Genomic DNA, 18,863 nt, shown 5'->3' on the forward strand with positions numbered 1-18,863 from the left:
CGGCAAAAGTCATCAAGATTTCAAATGATTCATGTTGTATGGCACAAAGGCAGTCTTCTAAATATCCTCCGTCCTCATCCTATACTTGTAAGTGGAACTTTGACACTCCAGTTTCTTGAACACAGTGGCACAGAGGTTAGCCCTTCTGTCTGCTGTGCTCCTTTGCCCTCCATATGGAGTTTGTGTAGTCTCCCCAGGCCCACGTGAGTTTTCCCATCAAATACTTCATTAAAACGCGTTTTAAATAACTACTTGGTCTCAACTAACCATAAAGTGAATGACTCTAGAATACAATAGCATTTCATGGCTGTTTCTTTCTTTATGCCCATTGGGGGCTGGGTGGTCTCTTGGCCTTGGAACCCCTGCAGATTTTTTTTTTTTTTCCTCTGGCCCATTTGGAGTTTTTTTTCTGTCCTCCTGGCCATCTGACCTTACTTTATTCTTTGTTATTTAGTATTGCCTAATATTATTTTTGTTTCATATAAATGTTTCTTTCTTTAACTTATAAAAGCACTTTCAGCTACGCCATTTGTATGAAAGTGTGCTATATGAATAAATGTTGTTGTTGTCCAGTGCGATGGGACCCTGTAATGAATTAAGCAAGTTATTACAGAATTGTATGCCATTATATTTTTATTTTATTTGATATTGTATGTCTTACATGTATTATTGCAAATTTTTTTTTTGGCTGTTTCTGATGAGTTTGCAGAAAGTTTGTATGAGGAACATATGGATACGGGTGCGACTGCTGATCCTAATGTCATGTAGGAGACCTTCCATGATAAGACCCTGAAGACAGCTGAGGGTTGTGTTGGTGTTCCCAGAAGGAGGTGTTTCATCTCGCAGGGCACTCTGGATATAATTGAGAGGAGTTGCAGTGCACAACCTGATGGCAACTTCAGTCTGTACGGAGAACTGAGAAGGATGGGTGCGAGGGCTCTGGGGGACAGATTATTAGGCATCTGTTAGCAAGTGACACAACATCAATGTTCTAGTGACCCACGTCCTGCTTACAGAGGAATCGAAGCATTACGCACATCTGTACCTGTTCCTTGGAGAGTTGCAGTCAGGGCGGCTGATGTGTACTTCTCCAGACTGGTGGTGACGCTATCCTCCTGGCATTGCAAGCCATCTTTGCTTCCATTTGTGAGACTGGAGTCAACCCAACTGACTGAACAACGGGACTTGCCATCCCTATTTGGAAAGGGAAGGGTAATTGTCTGAATTGTGGCAACTACATGGGGATAACATTGCTCTCGGTGCCGGGTAAGGTCCTTGCTAGGGTCATCCTCAATAGGATCCGTGATCACTTGCTCACCTAACAGAGACTGGAGCAGTCTGGTTTTACGCGTAAGAATTCTACCATCAACTGCTCCCGGAAGTCCCGAATGAGGCACATTACCTGCATTGTGAGGGAGCGTCAGTTATGGCACTACGGCCATGTGGCACGTTTTCCAGAGGGTGATCCGGCTTGTAAGATCCTCATTGTTGAGGACCGGAGTGGCTGGACCAGGCCAAGGGGTCACCTACGTAACACCGGGCTGTGGCAGATAGAGGGTCATTTCTGGAGGGTGGGACTGGACCGCGTGCCTCCCTAGGAGGTTGCCAACCAGGATCCTGAGCTGTTTTGCAGTGTGGTGTGTGCGGCAACGTGCTGTACCAGTGCATGCTCCCCAACCTGACCTGACCTCACATTTCTATTAAATTATTAAACAGAGCATTATGAAAAGCTCATACAATAAGAAAAAAAAAAATCACAACACTGGCACAATTCATAGATACAACAGTATAGTAAGGTGGCTGAAAATAAGACAAATATCTTTTATTTTTTTCTGTGTTTTATCTTGTAACTTTTTAATTATGATAATAAATCAATTCTGTTTTCTTTAGCAGTAGGGCCCCAGGCAAAGATGCTTATGAGTCTCTCTCTCTTTTTTTGTTTAAATGTAATTTTCAAAAAGATGTTTTTCAGATGTTTAAGATGCACAGAGTGAAAAATGGGACTGATGCAGGTCAAAAGTCCTGACCCCAGCTGGAATGTATCAACTCCATCAATCACCTGCAACTTCTGGACAGCATTGTTTTTACAAGATAAGAGATCAGATTTTAAAAGACAATCTCCAAACGAAACAGTTGGGAGGCTTGGGCAAGCAGGGAATAAATACCAGATAAATGCCACAAATTGGAAGGAAAAAGGGCCCACGTGTTCCTCAAAGTAAGACGCACTAAATAAGGTTTGTTTCTTACCGCACAGATAAGGCACTGCATCTGCTGGAAACTTTCTTCAAACGTTTGGGTGCATCTAGTGGAATATAGGAAGGACAAAATTTACTTAAAATCTTTTTTTTTTTTTTTACTTTAAGCAAAGGCATTAAAAGAGCTAAAACTACCGCACAGAGGTGGTGACCAAACGGGAGACATCATGCAAGACACCTGCCAGAACTGTACATGTGGGAACGACCACAACTGCATTTGCAGGGAGCCAGAAACCTGCTCAGGCGGCCTTACAAAGCACTGTCACCCACATGGCTTTTAAAATCTACATTCTGGCCTTCTGAGTGCACAAACTTTTAACCTTGCTTGGTTTTTCTCAAATATATGTTTTGCCTCGGACGCCAAACCCATGGAAAATAAGTGAAACCAAATGGCATACAGACGGGGCCAATGATAACACATAGGGACCTAAAATAACAAAGGAATGCTGTGGTAATGACTGACCTTGTGACCCTGGCGTTGGGCTGCAGCAGCACTTCTGTGTCTCTCTGTAGACGTGCAGCTCTCATCACTTGGGAGCAGACAAGAGAGCATGATGGATCTGCACTGTCAACCAATCACAGCCTTGTGCTCAAACTCAGGCTTCTGGTTCCTTTAAATGATCTGTTTAGAAATTTTTTGCTCGATTAACATTAGAGTTGCTCACCCTGCAAAAAAGATCAGCGGTGCAATGAGTAATATGCATGCTAGATTTCACCACAACTTTATATATTTGAGTTAAAAGTGCCTAATACTGTAAAATATCAAAGATTGTTGTTTTTTAATTACCAGAACCTTGATGCCCATATTAAACAGTAGAGCCTCTGTTATATTTGCTAGCTCAAGAACATCTGAAGCTGTGTGAAACATGTGGAGCTCCTTTGATCCAATTACTGCCGTTTAGCTTGAAAAACATAATTTGAGCTCCACAAATACAGCAAAAAGTGAAGGAGCTAGAAGATTATACTTTGAAATCAATTTAGTGGTCAGGTAGAAATTCATAACATATGTCGAAAATACAAGAAGGAACAAATATTGAAATTCAGGTGGAAGAAACGTTTGGAAACAGTAATATCAAGTGCAGTTTTCGTAAAGTTTTAAACTGCAAAATCAGAAGGGTTTGGGCCTTGAGCCAGGACAGCCTGTGAAAGCTTTTGATCCTTAACAGTGAAGGTAAACTCTATCACAGCAAACATCTTCATTGCTTGGTTTAATGTCCATTTTGCCGTGTTTCTCATTTTTCATCTTCCTATAAGTCTGTGACACTCCACACATCCATCTGATCATTCTCATCTCTGCTCTTTCCAGCTCTGATTCATATTCTTCCTTCCTCTACCATGTCTCACTCCAAGACAGCTTACTACTCCTCCCTTCCTTCAGTGCTAGAGAGACTCCATTAAAAGACAGCTCTAAGATCTTCTTCCACGCATCTCTTAATCTTGTTATCACTGCTGTGCTTTTTATTTTCCCCAGAACAACTCCATTGCTGACATATCAATTTCGATTTACTACATCAGAATTCTGCACCACCACTTTCAGACTACCCTACACACCACTGTACCTTTCAGGTATCCTCCACTTCCAACAGTCCATGAACAGGACTGAGTTCCACCCAACACCTTCACTCCATATGCCACACAGCCATCCATCCACCTCTTCCATGACTCCTCCCCCTACACCTCTATCTACTGTATCACCTTGGACTTTCCAGCATTTTCCTTGAGGCCTTTCACTTCCAAACGTTCAATTCTACTTCATTTTTGGCTGTGAATAAGAGATCATTTGTGCACAAGAGCTCCCATGACAATCCCTCACACATTTCTCAGGTGATTACCTCCATCATCAACAGACTAAGAACAGATCCAAATGCAATCCCCACTTACACTATTTCTCTCTGATCTGTCCACCATTCATGCTTCTCCACACAGTGACTAACCATTCATAAAGTTCTCGATAGCCACCTCACCACCTTCAGACACCTTCTTCTGATCTGCAAATGCAGCGTGCAGCTTCTCTCCCTACACCTGATGTCTTTCCTGCATTTGTCAGGGCATCTCTTGTACACTTCGCGGGAATGACACCAAACTATGTTTCATTATCTTGATCCACATATTCTTTTTTCTAGCACTTGCTCTACCACCTTCATTACCTGCTCAAAAAGTTGAATTGCTTGATGTGACCCTCACTTCAATGGAGCACCCTTTATCTTTGTTTCCTACCATAGGGAGGTACCCACAGGTAAGGCACTCCATCTACTATAAATGTGTGAATGAATGCCCATCTTTTCTAATCTGCAGTAATTCTCCATTTACACACAATCAAGTTCCACAGGTCTGTCATCCATTCAACTCCAGGAACTTCTGCTGTCTTTAACATTTTAGACGCCACCCCTGTTGGGCCTACTGCTTTACGTACCTTCAGTCTTTTTTAGGGCTTTTGCAACCTCCTGTTTTGCAGACTTTCAGCTCGATCTTCCATTTTTCTCACAATGAATGTTATTATCTTATGTGTTTGGTAAAGAAGAGTGCTGAGGAGACACCAGTACAGTGATCCCTCGCTATATTGCGCTTCGACTTTCGCGGCTTCACTCCATCGCTGATTTTATATGTAAGCATATCTAAATATATATCACAGATTTTTCTCTGGTTCACGGATTTCTGCAGACAATGGGTCTTTTAATTTATGGTACATGCTTCCTCAGTTGGTTTGCCCAGTTGATTTCATACAAGGCAGATGGCTGAGAAGCTACCCAATCAGAGCACATATTATGCATTAAATAAAACTCCTCAATGATATACGATATGCTTCCTGCGCGTTGCTTCGCATACTTAAAAGCTCTAACAGCCCTATTGATTTTTGATTGTTTGCTTCTCTCTCTCTGACTCTCTCTCTCTGACATTCTCTGCTCCTGATGCGCACTCCTTTGAAGAGGAAGATATGTTTGCATTCTTTTAATTGTGAGATGGAACTGTCATCTCTGTCTTGTCATGGAGCACAGTTTAAACTTTTGAAAAAGAGACAAATGTTTGTTTTCAGTGTTTTAAAGTCCCTGTCAATACAACCTCCTGTGTTTCTGTGCAAATCTGTGACCCAAGTGTGACAATATAAAAATAACAATATAAACGTATGGTTTTTACTTTGTGGATTTTCACCTTTCGTGGGGGGTTCTGGAACGCAACCCCCACGATAGAGGAGGGACCGCTGTAATTGTTAAACATTTTCTTTATTATATGCCCTTAATCGCAGTCTCAAACTCCCGCTGTATGGCCATGGCCGCAAGTATTCAAAAGCTGTCAGCCATTACCCATTAGTGTAGTAGCTGTCCTGGTCCCTTTTTATGTCACTAATCGGTCACAGCTTTTCCCCCTTCCTCGGCTGCTGTACAGACCTCACCTGTGTGGTTTCCTCAGAGGTCTAGCATCACAGCCTCTGTGTTAAACATGGCGCTGCACACAACCGTTTCCATCCCACCACCAAACTGGAACAGATATTTTTAAAACCAGATTCCTATTCTGAATAGAATTTCCTTAGTATTAAAAACCTAGATCATCAACAAATGAATTAAAATTCAAGCAATCGTCTAGAGCAGGGGTTCTCAATGTCTGTCCTGGGGACCCCCTGTGGCTGTGGGCTTTTGTTCCAACCAGCTTCTGTTTTTATGTAATTGTAATTCTGGGCTAATTAAGTGAACTGTTATTTCCCCAATTTTTGTTTTTTGGGAACAATATAGAAATTAGAAAACTAGGTTTGGGAAAAAAAAATATTAAAATGTACTAAGCAGTTACATTATATGGGAATAATGTATATTTTATTTCTTTTTAACAATATTTTCATCTTGATGTTCATTCTGTTTTTCCGGGTGTTCTAATTGTTTAATTAATCCATTGTTTTCTAATTACTGGGCCTAACACCAAAGTAGTTACAACCTTTCATAATTCAGTGTCGTATGACTGGCTGTCTGCTCTGCTCGTTTTTAAATGTCATTATTAAGATACAACGAAGGGAGCAAACTAAACATAGAGAAAGGATAAAATATAATGAAAGCAACAAAAGAGAGTTAACTCATTCAGAGCTGATGTTGACTTCTGTCAAAAGGAGGAGTTGACGAGGGTAATCGACTGTAAACTGTGACAAAACCAACCGTTACGTTTTAGATGGACTCTCGTTGCTAGAAGGATTCACTGGTTTGATTGAGATTTCTTGCGCTCATGTGAGTAGCACAGTGCAAACAGCAGCAAAAATGGCACTGACATCTGGTGAGAGATCAAAGCAAATGCGTAAAGCAAAACACTCTGTGGACGACGTTTTGCCTATTATCTCTGAACTGGACTCTGACTTGTTGGATTCAGATTTTGATACAAGTGATTGAAAACGAAAGTGAGGTTCCAGCTTCAGCTGATTGGTCCCCAGCTAATCGTTGTACTGACAACATTCGTCAGGGAGGACCGCCACTTAACAATGGTAAGAGGTAGAAACCAGATTACAATGCACTGTGACTTTGTACCAGCCATGCAAAGACAGCCAGGCAGCAAGCCTGCCGCATATTCTTGGCAAACTGGCAGCCACAGTTGTTCATTTCTGTGTGAAACCATTGCTTTTCAGAAACTATGTTTTTTGGGAAAAAAAGCTAATTAATTGACATCAGTGTTATCAGTTGTTATCACTGATTATGAATCTGGTTGAAGCAAAAACCTGAAGCAACAGTGGGCCCCGAGGACCGAGTTTGAGAACCCCTGATCTAGAGCAGGTCTAGCAAGTTACATGCGATTAAAAGATGTAGTCGTTAAAATAAGCTTGGATATTAAGGAGGCTGATTTGTACATAAAATCCCACACACTTTTTATTGTGTAGTCAATATCTGAACACACATCCATAACAAAGGAAAACTAATATAGGTAAACTGTCAAAAGCTGACATTTGTGTTCCTTTCCACTGTTGACATACCACGGCTTTGGAAGCCATTTTAACCTCTTCTATATTTTTTAAGACACTAACACAAATTAAGTCTCATCTTCTAATGGATTGCCCTGGACAGGCTCCTGAAATGGGTCTGCAAGATAAATGGACAGATACAGAGGTAGACAGATAATCTGAATCTGAAGGATTGCAAATGATCATTTACATTTATTTGCTTGGCAGACGCTTTTTTAATTTAATCGAGTAACATAGGGCAAGGGCCTGTTCAGCAAGTGCAGTAGGACGGGTAACAAAAGCTGATTGTTACAAGTGAAGAGATGTAATAACTAATCATTTTCAATCATAGATTACAATCAACACTGCAAGTAAATAAAATAATAAAAATTGTGTGGAATACGAACCTTCCAAGAATAAACAGACAAAGGATAGCAAGCTTCCAGGGTAACGTGATCAGGATGGAACCTTTCGTCACTTTCCGGGCTAATTAAGTGAGTGGTATCGGGATACAAGCTGCAAAAGCTTCTCGAACTGTTACTCACCACTTCCTTGACAACAATCAAGCTGTAAGCACTCTATTGAAGGCCCTAGAGAGAAATACAATTATTACTAACCCAGCTTGAGGAATGAAAGAAATGCAAATATATAAATGATTTTTGCTGCTTTTAACTGATGGCAAGAATGCCAAGCGTTTTTTGTAAATGTTTGGAATATTAGCATAACACACCTAGAACTAAACCATAAAGAACATTCGCAGGTAAAAAAAAAAGATTACTTCAGATAACATAGAAACAGAAAAACTCTTGCTAGAAGCATATCTGTTTATGAAATTTAAAAAAATAATAATAGGCCTGTCTGGCAAGGTTTTAAAATATCAATTCACCAGCACTTGAGCAAGTGTTGTTTATTTCTAAATGAAAACCTCTGTTGTTGGGGGGGAAAGTGCTGACAATTTGGCACAGATAAGAAAACAAGTTTAATGAGCGGCTGTGTTGGAACTTCCAAAGCCAGCTACTTACACCTCTGATGATACACCAGTCTAAAAGAAAACAAATGTTCGTGTTATACTGGAAAGGCTTTTTTTTTTTTTTGCTTACTCGAAGTATCTAGTTCAGACTGCGGTTCAGGCTTTAATATACTTGGACAGGCAGCGCTCTGCATATTCCATCCAAACTCACTTAATCCTATTAAACCCCAAGACGTCCTAAAGAAAAACTGTGCTGAGGATAGTCTCTGCAACACAAAGAGCTTCGCATTGGGATTTAGATCTCCCGTGAAGGTGGGTGCAACTTTCCTGTATGGACAGGCTCACAGTGTTTTTGCATTTTTAAAGATTTTCTCCTAATGAAATCCAAGGCAGACTTGCTAAGGCGTTGTGAATAACTCCAGTACCATGAAGGGAACCTCACCCAATAAAGAGGGATGACAGGCAGGGCTAGGAAAAACATTCTGCAGCGGAAACAGGAGCCAGACCACTGTTTTCTTTTGCAATGTCTGCGATTGGACTGTATGGGTGGGGGTTCTGTTTAGTAGCCGTGCTCAAGCTGTTGAACTAATTAGTGTTTGTTAGCTTTGCGTTTTCAAGTGTAGGGAATTTCAGACCACACACAGGAGAACTGCAAAGCTAACATCTCCAGTACCATGGCCTCCGCTTCGCTTGTCAACACCTTCCCATCGGCTGATGACATCGCTCTGGGTTTTAGTTTAGAAAATGCAGATGCCGCTTGATTGCTAGAAAATGAAATTCACACAAAACAAGCATACATGAAGTGGGGAGATGCTTCAGGGAGGCCAGCTAAGCACTCTGGACACGTGTTGGTTTTGCCAAGTCAGCACAACTAATAAAAGCTTAACTGAAAGGACACAAAAAAAAAAAAAGAAGCTTGTATTTTGGAGTCATGCTGGCTTGGCCAATAACATCATCACCTCAAGAGGGTAACTTTTGGGCACACGTGGTAAAAACTGCACAAAAGTGCTAAAGTCTTTAAAGCAACGCTTTGAGATATGCAGGGGGGCACAATGGAAACAATCCAGCCAGTTGAGTGGCATTAAGAGAGGCCACTGAGAGTCCACCTGAAGACTTTGAGCCTTGATGGCCAATAGGCAACAATGTGTTTAGTATAAGGAGCCACTCCATAAGAAATGCTAATCAACAATCACCATTTTGATTGTACTCAGTATGAAATGAAACTTGAACTTAAGAGATCCCTCTCCCACTTGGACAGAGGCAGTGGTGCTACAGTATAAGAATTATGTTTCTGGACTTCTCTAGCGCCTTCAAGAACATCCAGCCTCTGCTCCTTAGGGACAAGACAGAAATGGGAGTAGATTCATGCTTGGTGGTATGGATCGTGGACTATCTTACAGACAGACCTTTTCGGGAACTGCAGGTCTGACATTGTGGTCAGCAACACAGGAGCGCCGCAGAGGACTGTACTTTCTTCGGTCCTGTTCAGCCTACTGTATATACACTGGACTTCCAATACAACTCGGTGTCCTGCCATGTGCAAAAGTTTGCAGATGACACTGCTATCGTGGGCTGCATCAGGAGTGGGCAAGAGGAGGAGTACAGGGAGCTAATCAAGGACATTGTTAAATAGTGCGACTCAAACCACTTATACCTGAACACCAGCAAGACCAAGGAACTGGTGGTGGATTTTAGGAGACCCAGGCCCCTCATGGACCCCGTGATCATCAGAGGTGACTGTGTGCAGAGGGTGCAAACCTATAAATACCTGGGAGAGCAGCTGGATGATAAATTGAACTGGACTGCCAATACTGATGCTCTGTGTAAGAAAGGGCAAAGCTGACTATACTTCCTTAGAAGACTGACGTCCTTCCACATCTGCAATAAGATGCTGCAGATGTTCTATCAGACGGTTGTGGAGAGCGCCCTCTTCTACGTGTTGGTGTGCTGGGGAGGCAGCATAAAGAAGAAGGACGCCTCACGCCTGGGCAAACTGGTGAGGAAGGCAGGCTCTGTTGTAGGCATGGAGCCGGGGAGTTTGACATCTGTGGTGGAACGACGGGCGCTGAGCAGGCTCCTGTCAATCATGAAGAATTCACTGCATCTACCGAACAGGATCATCTCCAGACAGAGGAGTAGCTTCAGTCCTGCTGTCCTGCTCCACTGGCAGACAGACTGTTCCTCCTCCACACTATGTGACTCTTCAATTCCACTTGGGGGGGTAAACGTTAACATTATTCAAAGTTATTGTCTATTTTACCTGCATTTTTATCACTCTTTAATTTAATATTGTTTTTTATCAGTATGCTGCTGCTGGATTATGTGAATTTCCCCTTGGGATTAATAAAGTATCTATCTATCTATCTATCTTAAGAAAGCAATAAAAGACTATAAAGAAAAATGGGCAGCACAGTGGTTGGCACTGCTGTTCCGTAGCTCATTGCACACAAGTACATCAAAGATGAGCTTGATACTTCAAGTGACCATTTCAAATTGGTCCTGGGTCTGTGTGTGTGTGCAAGAGTGACACTGTGATGGACTGGCATATGACATGATCCCTGTCTATAGAACATTACAACACTCTAGATGAGAACAGGCCAATCAGCCCAACAAAGTTCACCAGTCTTCTCCACTTAATTCTTCTAAATTAATGTCAAGTCAAGTGTTCAAAGTCCCTAAAGTCTTACTGTCTACCACTCGGTCGCTTATTTTAAGTGTCTATGGTTCCCTGTGTGAAGAAAAACTTCCTAATGTTTGTGCAAAATTTACCCTTAACAAGTTTCCAACTGTGTCCCCGTGTTCTTGATGAACTCATTTTAAGATTACAGTCTTGATGCACTGTCTTCTGCCAGATGTTGCCAGCTGTGACAACTTCAAACCTCTAGGACTGACTCAAATCAGGCTTTAGAAAGATATTAACAGAAAAATAGAAAGTTCTAAAGAGGAACTAAGCACAAAAAAACGACAAATAGGACAGATGTCCCAGGTGTCTACAATCTTGACTATACAACAGTAGGCACTCGGCAACATGTGGTATCAAACAGCTGATAATAAAAGCAGACAGACATCTTTTTAATTTTGTAATAATACAAACTTTGTTTAGGGAAAGCTGACAGATTGGATATACAAAGTTTAATCTGAAGCAGTGAAAAAGTCATTTAGTGTCGTGATGTTAACGTTTATTACAGAGCATTTTTTAAGAGCTCCATGATAACCCAAGCCAACATCTGCACCAATTTAACTTTATCCAGAGAATGTTATTTATGTAGATGATGTCAGTATGATTAATACTGGAGTGCACATTAAGATCAGTCGAGTCGCTTTCTTCACCTCTAATGTATCTCTGTTTATAATACTGGCCTCTGCCTCCGGATAGAGCAGGAGGCCAGGTCTGCTTTATTCATTATTAAAAATATAAATTCCAAAACTTAACAAAATCTGAAATGCATTTACACTCCAGGCACTTAACATTAGTGCAGTATACTAAAGTGGGATAAGACGGCTTCCCATGCATATTTTTTTCATCATTCAGCCATACTAGATTAAAACTGCTTCACTTGAATCCTGGCTGACATTTTCTGGGGGCATTTTTTTTTTCCAGTTTCCATTTGGCACCGCAATCATAATAACAAATTAGGAGTCGTCATATATTGGATAATACTAGATGACACAGGTGTTATACATTTAATACAGAGATTAAAGGGCTCAAATTGTGCAAACAGTGCAATTCAAATCTGCCGTCAGATGCCTCCACAGTTCATAGTGTGTCTTGCCCATCCCGTGGATGCCACTGCATCTCGCTCCTCCTGTACACTCTCTCTCATACCTGCTCCACAATTCAGCAGATTTGCCAGAACCGCCATGTAGCTCTCGGACTTGTTCTGTATTGATTGTCAGCACTTCTATGCCACGATTCTCTCCTTCTCGTTTCTCCAACCAAGACTTCTCCCATCTATCACACTTGCCCCGACTCTCCACTGGTGCCTGCTAATTGCCACACTGCTCAATTGGTAATAATCCAATAGACAAGCAATTGTGTGCACATCCCACCTCAGCATGAGTCAAACCAAAAGGCGACGCTAAAACCATTAAATAATTAACCAATTAAAAACACCCCCTCGCCTTACCACAGATACTCCTTTGGATTGAGATCCGGCAGGTTATTGGAGGAAATAGTAATCCAGTTCATGGAACCAGTCATATGCATTTATGACATGGCACATTAACCTACTCGCATTGTAGGAATTGTCAGCAAGAGTCCTTAGATACAATTTGTCACTCAAACGATACTCAGTTTGTATTAAGAAACCTAATGTGTGCTAAGAAAATATTACACTACCAACGTCAGCCCATCCCAATGACAAAACAGAATGGATTCATGCTGCTTACAGTATGACAATTCTGTCCCAACCAATAAATCAAAATTCATTAAACCAGGCAACATGTTTTCAATGTCTATCTGTCTAATTATCTGATCACAGTAGCCTCACTTTCCTGACGGGAGAGAGACGTGTTCTTTGACTGTTATAAACCCACTTGCCTCAAAGTCCAATGTGTCCTGAAATTAGATAACCACTACAAAAAAAGGATTATCTGGGTATCGGAGACCTTTCGGTTAACATAACTGGCAATTCTGCAGTGATGTCTCTCATTCATAAAATATTTTTTTCCCCAAAGATTTGACACTCTCTGGGTGTGTTTATTAATCACACCATATTCTGTAGTATCTGAAAAGTCCCAGGAAGGTAGTTGTTTTTCAGGTGCCAGAACCACCAGATTTGGCACCAACATCATACTTTTAAAAGACACTTAGATCACATGTTTAACTGAACATTAGAATGGGGAAGACAGCAACTATAACCTTTCTCCATGTCTGCAAGCATCATAGTTTGAGAGGTAACTAATACACCTGCCTAATAGCACATTGGGCCCTTACACAGCCTGAATTCAAAGGCCATAAATTCATCAAGCTGTCAAAAGTGTGCGAACAGGGTGACCCCTAAGTGGACTCTCAAAACACCTCGAAAAAGGTAAACTAGCTGCAGGTAGATCTCTACATAATATTATGCATTCCATCTTGCCTCACTGGTTCCTTGAAGGACTGAGAAGTGACTGCAATAAGACAGATTCTAAGTCATAACCGTGGAACTTTACTATCCTTAAGGCACGGAGGATTAACCTGCTTAAAAAGGACATTTACCCTGTAAGCAAACTAATATACTTGATCTGTAATATGGTTCATATATTCTCTGGCACACAAACATTTCTCTAATCCTGAAATGGGACACAATGTGTGCCAGAAAAAGACACCGCATAGCATCACACGTGTCGTCGTCACCACCACCACATCTAATTACTGACACATAACAAAATGAATCCATGGACTCAAAGCATTTTACCATACCCTCATTCTGTCATTAGCTAGCACAAGTTTTCATCAGAAGTTTTTCCAGTCTTCAGAATTCTATATTCTTTAGACTGCACCTTTGTGATTACACCACAATGGGGTTTTTTTTTTGGCAGACAGTAATTGAAAAAAACTGGATAAATAAGAATGAGGCATGCAAAGTAAGTTGACTTAATTTGGTTTCATACTTGCAATTAGGCAAGCAATGTCAGCAACTGGGCGGCACTAAGGTTGATAATTAAGGGTATTTGGGAGTTTTCATAGCGGTGTACCTAGAGCAGTTGATGATCTGCTGCATACTGCAATCATGTAAGGGGTTTTACCAGACAATTCTTCAGTGGAGGTGTAAAATAATGAAGTGTAACTACTTTGTTACTTTCCTTAAGTTCAGCTATTTATACTTTAATTGAGTAAGCTTAATTTAGGGCTACATTTACTTTTAACTACACTACATTTTTAGGTTAAATAGCATACTTTTTATGTCATTACATGTTTCATCAATTCCAGATTTCTCTCTACAGAGACCAAATTATTAAAAATTCATAAAAGAGGTCTCATCTGGTGTAACTTCAGCGTTGCTCAGACCCAGCCAATAGAATGTTGTATATTATTCAGATATAAAAGTGCAATAGCATGACTTTCATTGCTCATTTGATACATTTTCCCCATGCTTCCCACTCACTGTTCAGACATGGAAACTGAATGCGCATCTTTCCCACGGTCACATCTGAAAACAGCACATTAAGAAATTTCTGCTTTCAAGAATTCGCCTTCAAATATAAAGAAGGATGTTGAAGTAAGCAATATCTCCTCTTCTTAAGCTCTTATATGGAGTCGCCGACATGTTCAAAAATAGCATCATTCTCATGGGCACAAGTAATATCTTGAGACCACGTTATATATATTGTGCAAGTAATATGCATATGTTGTATGCACAAGATATTGTGTCAGATTATTATGCGTCCAGTTATTGAAATGCTGAACATGTGAACAGTGAACATGGCTAGAAAATTTGGCGGTTAACTGAAGAAGAAAGACTTGGCTCTGTTGTGAGATCTTGTGGCAAGCAAGTGGTCATGTTGTTCCTGGTTATGTTATGTTAGAGCTAATAAAAGGGATGGCTGCCTTCCTTCAAGAAGAAGATAAGATTTTTTGTTGCTACCTTATGGAATTTGAGCTGAGGGAAAGCTAACAGAACACTGTTCTGCTGACCAGAATCTACTAGAGCCACAATGACTAAGGAAACTAAAGATGGCTGATTAAGTGAATAGTCCAGTTTTGTGTATAAGGGTGAACTTTGGGTAGCGATATACAACATATTGTTTTAGTGAATTATTGGATAATTGTCTCACGTTATACAGTCTTCTACTAAATTGCAAAGTGTGAGACTTATATTTTCTCTGTCCCTTTTATTAATCTTTTACAAGATTTAGGAGAAAGCATTTAAATTTAACAGAACTGACCGACATCCCGAATGTTCTTTAGTAGAACAATGACTCCCAGATTAGTCATTTTATTACGTTGTATTGAATCCGAAATATTGTAATATAATATTAATGCCAGATGGTTTAATGCTATACGTGTGGGGAAAATTTTATTCTGCAAAATTTGTCAATAGGAATGCATTAAATATTTTATATATATATATATATGGTTGAAAATAATTTACTGTCAATTAATGCAAAGAGTACGCCTTAATTCTGGGCTCATCAGGTGTACACACTCACTGCACCCCCTCTCAGGAATCGAACCTCAGCGTCAGTGCTAGAGGCGGATGTTAGCCGACTTGCTGACCAACCACAAGCGTTACCTGGTAGGTAAGCACCCATACAATCAGATTGTGATTCAGACTACGAATGCCATGAATATATTTTTATATATATATATATATATATATATATATATATATATAAAATTATAAACCAGACACATTAGTCAAACAGAACAGTCAGTCACATGGTCTTTCTGTTCTCGCCATATCATCGGAACGGCAAATGGCATCGTCTTTCGAGTGCCTCTGAGCCAAGCTCTCAGACTGACAGCACATGTCGCACAGCAAATGTGAGGCACACATTCCTTATCTTGATCACCATTATTGCATTCGAAATACAGATGATAAGCTTTCTTCACAAGAGCAGTCATCCAATGTCTCTGAGGAACAAGTGTATATTCGCCACAGATATAGCAGAATGTATCGCGGTTCTTACGACATTGACAAGACATATTGCCTGACACCAAAATGTCTATAGCATCAAGCTTACTTATCGTTATACTGCTACGGATACTATACTTTACTATACTGATGCTATACATACACAATGACTATCTATATAAACCAAATGAGCAGGATCAGTGTTTGTAAGCCACTTTTATAGCATGCTGAGACAGCGTCAAGCTCATTCAGACCTGCCCAGGATGTCAACTTCCACAGAACAGCTTCCAACTTGGCCTGATTCCATGTCTGGACATGCCCAGGCTGTACAAACCGTTGTTGATAAGTCACTTACGGGAGCAAAAATGTTTGGATACAAATATAAGAAAAAAATCAAGACAAAACTGAAACGGTACGTGATGGGAAAATTTTGATGTGATATTCGTGATCAGCACCCAAAAATCTTTAAAAAACACCTAATAGTGTTCAAGAAGCAAAAACTTTGTTTTGCAGTGTAATTAGCAGATTAAATTGAGTACCAAACTGAGCAAAGGAAACCACAGATAGCTTAAGAAAATTCTTGTTATTAAAGATAAACATCAATTCTGAAATTGATGTATTACTACTTAATGTAATAATTCAATGAAGTCTAATAAACCCAATCTGTGTTAATTCACACTCAGTTTTTTATATTTGGCATCTATTTGAGTGATAAGGTTTGAGCTGTTCACATAATTTTTATTTATACTTTTTTGGTATTTTATTATTCTTTTGTCTGGAGCAAGTGTTTCTTATCTACAGCTGCCGGGTATCCCAACAGGGGAGGCACACTCACAGTTCTGTACTGACCAAAGGCATGGATGCATTTAAACAATTTATTATTCAATAGTGTCTCTCTGTAGAAAAATATTGTGCAAGTGATGCTTAAAAAGAAATGTATTGTCCTCTCTAGATAAAGTCCTGCACCTTCTCATTATTTTAAAATGTACTTTTACGTTTGAAAGCAGGCAGATAGTTTTACTCAAGTATTGTTTAACTGAAATTAAAAATTTGACAAACTACTTTCACTTTTATTCAAGTATCACTTCTGGGTACTTTTACTAACTCTGGCTTTTAAGTAAGTTTTTCTCCTGGCTAGAACCATTTATCATCTTCTGAAACAATAAAACATAAATCAGTCAAAATACTGCAGATATTTGTAGTAGATAAAATCTCAATATTATGTAAACAGTTCCCTTCTAAAGGACAATATGGATTTGTATAATACTAAAATTATTTCTTTTGAACTTAAAGTGTGCCCATCGGTACACGTAAATGGAAATGAATTAAAGTGCAATAAGTTTAATTAAAACAATAATGGTTTTTTATATATCATGAAAAATGACTTTTACTAGGAAACCAAATAACTGAAAAGGAAAACAGCACAATAAAAAGCATTCATTGTAAGCAAGCAAATGCTTCAGATCAACTTTCATTTTACATGTGTGCACACAACACAAGTATGTGTACTATGTTGTTTCATTAAGACAATCTTGGGAAGAGAATAAACTCCTAGAAACGCAGCATTTTACAAGCATTTCTATGAAAAATGAATATCAAAATTTGCTTGTATGAGTATTTAAGCTGTACATGAAAATTAGATTAATGCAGCAAATTCAGTGCAGTCGTTTTGGAGACATTTCTTCACAACACTGCAGCTGGCACTGATGCATAATAATCATTCCTTCCTTACTTGAAGATGATATACATTGTTTCAAACAATGACAAAAAATTTGAGAGATGTAAAAAATTACGACCGTGAGCTCGAAAACACTGCAGAACAGAGCTGAACTGCAAAGTTAAAGTTTTAGGACACAGTGTTGCTAGAGAACAAAAAATGATCACGTTTGTTAGAGTAAATATGCTGGCAAGTGGTGGCAGGTAATAAGCCTGTATTTCAAGCTTCAATATTTACTGAGTGATTAATCTCAATTCACAAGGTGACCTGGCTTGCAAAAACATCAGGCCTGTAGAGTAGGTTTTTAGACTCATGTTTTTTCCTGGGGTCACTAAATAGGCTGAAGCTTCTAACACTGAGAAAAATGTAAAAATCATCAGAGGGCAGGACATCCCAAAACACCAAACAAACCCACTACTAGATACAGCTTCTGGAGCTTTGATTAAACCATTTAGTCATGGCTTTAATACAGATACCAACACACTTGGGGAAATGTAATAAACATGGGAGTCAATTATTAAGGTGAACATGTTGTCATGACATACAAACATCTGATCATACTGAATCGAACAACCTACAAAGACTGAAACGGAACAATTCTGCGTTAGACCCTCTTTATTAAGCTACAAAGTTTTCCATGTCACAGATGGCATCTTACATATAAACGTCTACGCGTGTGTGTGTGTGTGTCTGTCCAGCCCGGAAGTGACAGGTGGAGTCAGGGTAAGGGCTTCACCTCCGAGGAAACAGAAAACTCACCTAGCCGCTAATAACACAAGCGAGGCCAGCACGTCAGCAAAACAAAACCTCCGAAGAAAGACAAAGTCACTTAGCCGCTAACATCAACAATACGGTATCCCTTTTAATTTTCTTCCCACCGCTAATGCACAAGTGATGCGAGCATGTGGGCAAAACAAATCCTCCTAGGAAAGAGACGCCCAGAGTAGTTCCTTACAATTACCTGACATCTCTGCAATTCATTTTTTTTTTTCTGACGATTTCAATAGTTTCTAGGATCCCAGGCTTTTAATAGCATAGGCTTTCACAGCTAGTACTTAAAATGATAATCTCCAACAATGGCCCACTTAATGGCCCAGTAACATTTAACTGAGAAAATAAGAAAAACTAACCTCCTTTCATAGCTATGCTTACTTCATTGTGGAGCTGCGTTTCCAAAAAACTGGCCTGATGTTCCTTAGGTATTCTCTCTTCAATGACAGCAAAGCAAATCTAAGTAATGACAAGAACCAAGAAGTACAAGAGGAAAGTTTTCATTGTGCAAGTATACATTTAGCAAATAAATGTTTTTCAATGCATAGTTATATTACCATTCATGAAAAATGTTTTTTTTTTTTTTTACAGGTACACTTATGTGTTTTCATAGAAAAACTTTAAAGCTTAACTCAATACTTTCTTTCATTTCTCTTCTCATCTTCACTGCCTTCCACAGATC

The 18,863-nt window shown here is 39.7% G+C and overlaps 1 long non-coding RNA gene across 1 annotated transcript; it reads right to left on the reverse strand.

The window, feature by feature from the left end:
- Nucleotides 1–2,205: 2,205 nt before the first annotated feature.
- LOC120518047 lies at nucleotides 2,206–18,687 on the reverse strand. Its single transcript, XR_005631164.1, has 4 exons — nucleotides 18,541–18,687; nucleotides 7,572–7,754; nucleotides 2,719–2,921; nucleotides 2,206–2,302 (listed from the first exon to the last, which is right to left on the reverse strand). It is a non-coding gene; the product is annotated as an uncharacterized LOC120518047 (long non-coding RNA).
- Nucleotides 18,688–18,863: the final 176 nt, after the last annotated feature.

Source organism: Polypterus senegalus, chromosome 1 (genome assembly GCF_016835505.1).
Source record: "Polypterus senegalus isolate Bchr_013 chromosome 1, ASM1683550v1, whole genome shotgun sequence".
Lineage (NCBI taxonomy): Eukaryota > Metazoa > Chordata > Cladistia > Polypteriformes > Polypteridae > Polypterus > Polypterus senegalus.